Genomic DNA, 2,500 nt, shown 5'->3' with positions numbered 1-2,500 from the left:
ATTGGCTTCGGATTCTGGGGGTGCGGTGGAGAACCCGAAGGTGTCTGTAGTCCCGGGAGGCTCTTCTCAGGAGATGGCTCCTGCTCGGGATGATTCTTACAAGCGTAAAGGGTCTGGAGAAGAGATGACGGGGGAAGAGATGGAGTTTATACAATCTGAGCGGAGGGATAATAAAAAGAACCTGATAGCCAAGAAGAAGAAAAGGGTAAAAGATCTATCATGACGGACTGGATTGATTTCCTCCTCTATGTATCCGTTATGGTGAGAGTTGTCTCTATCAACACCAATGGACTTCGTAGCAAAGAAAAGCTAGAGCTGGTGTTGGAAGCTTTCTGTGCAGACATATTATGTCTTCAGGAGACTCACTGGACTGAGCCGTATATGGATAACGTAAGACAGCGATGGAATGGACAAATGTACGTGAGTAATGGTACTGTGCGTGCATGTGGAGTAGCTATTTTGGTTAAACAAGATGTTGTGTCTAATTTAAGTTTGTTATGTGCTGATAATGAAGGTCGAATGGTGGGAGTGGGTTTCACGTTTAAAGGTGTGGATTATTCATTGTACAATGTGTATGCTCCTAATACTGAAATTGAGAGAAGGGTTTTGTTTATGTCTATGGGGGGATTATGTGGGAGAAACTGTCTGCTTGTTGGAGATTTTAATGTATGGATGGATAGGTTGGATGCCTCAAGTAGCGCACATTTTGGCTCTGACTCTTCTCGTGGCGCACTATTAAAGGTAATGCAGGATGAGGATTTGGTGGATATATGGAGGGAGAGGAATCCAGATAAGCGGGTGTTCTCTCGCAGACAAGTGGTGAGGGGAGAGCTCAGGCAGTCACGCATAGATTTGTGTCTTGCTCATAGAGCGGTTGCGAACTTGGTTGTGGGGGTAGAGTATTCCCACACATTTTTTAGTGACCATGATGCTCTGCTTTTCCGGCTGGGTGCGTCGAGGGAGGGGAGGGTGGGGGGGTTGTGGTGTCTTAATGCCAGTCTGCTGAAGGATGAGGGGTTTAAGGGAGCAGTGAAAGAGTGTGTGAATGAGGCCATGTCAGATCCTCTGTTTGAGTCTGATGTGTGTGTGTGGTGGGAAGGTTTAAAAGGGGAGTTCAAGCGGCTGGCAATATATTGTGCAAGACAGGCTAGTGTGGTAAGAAGGAGGGAAGAGAGGATTCTTAAGTCCCACCTGATATTTGAGTTAGAAAAGATAGAAAATTGTCCAGGATATGATATTGCAGATTACCTGAGGCTGCGGGAGGAGTTGAAGGTCTTAGAGAGGCATAGGTGTATGGGGGCAGTGGTGAGGAGTAGAGCGCAGTATGTAGTGGAGGGGGAGAGGAGTACTGCTTTTTTTCTGGGGTTAGAAAGGCGGAAGCAGGAAAGGAGTTTTCTAACTGAGCTTTTAAATGAGCGGGGGGAGAGGGTGACAGATTTGGAAGGTATTTTGAATACAGTGCATTCTTTTTATAAAGGTTTATTTACTTCAGGCGGGGTGGATGAGGTGTGTATGAGAAGTGTGCTAGAAGCAGTGGAGGTAAGGGTGTCAACTGATGATGTGGAGATGTGTGATGCCGATTTTACATTGGCAGAGGTTAAAGCTGCAATCTTAGGCCTGAATTTGAATAAGAGCCCAGGTTCAGATGGTCTGACTGCAGAGTTTTACCGTGAGTTTAGTGACATACTAGCCCCACTGATGCTGCGTGTATTTGAGTGTATGGAGGAGAGGAGGGAAGTCCCAGAATCATTAGCTTTGGGGGTGTTGAATGTGGTGTACAAAAGGAAGGGAAGTCGACTGAAACTTGAGAACTACAGACCGATAACCCTTTTGAACTCTGACAATAAGGTGCTGGCTAAGGTAATGGCCAATAGGTTGAAAAAGGTGATGGGTAGCATTATAGCACCTACTCAGGCCTATGGGGTACCGGGGAGGGATATAGTTGACACCCTCTGCACTATCCGGGATGTAGTGAGGCATATGGGGGATGTGGGTGGGGTGGTGCTCTGTATGGATCTGAATAAAGCCTTTGATCGGGTGGAGCATCGGTTCCTGTTAGAGACCATGGCAAAATTTGGGTTTGGGCCTCGTATAAAAGAATGGGTGAAGCTTTTGTATGGGTCAGCTAGCAGTGTCGTTAAGTGTAATGGTGTGCTGACTGATCCCTTTCCCCTGGGCAGGTCTGTTAGGCAGGGTTGTCCACTGTCTGCTTTGCTGTACAGCATATCAGTTGAGCCTTTGGCTGCTTTTGTTAAGCGTGATAGAGGAGTGCATGGAGTAGACCTGCCGGGGGGTGGCGTTAGTGTGCTGCATCATTACGCTGATGATACCACCTGTACTGTGCGGGATGGAGGGAGTGTGAATTGTCTGATGAAGTGTTTTGATGTGTATGGGAGAGCTTCTGGGGCTAAGGTGAATGTTGAAAAATCTGAAATGTTATGCGTTTCTGATACGGTTGTGTCTACAAGTAACATTCCTTTTAAGACTGTTACAGAACATT

The sequence above is a fragment of the Salmo trutta genome, unplaced genomic scaffold (genome assembly GCF_901001165.1).
Source record: "Salmo trutta unplaced genomic scaffold, fSalTru1.1, whole genome shotgun sequence".
Classification (NCBI taxonomy): Eukaryota; Metazoa; Chordata; class Actinopteri; order Salmoniformes; family Salmonidae; genus Salmo; species Salmo trutta.
Note: the sequence above shows the minus strand (reverse complement) of the source record.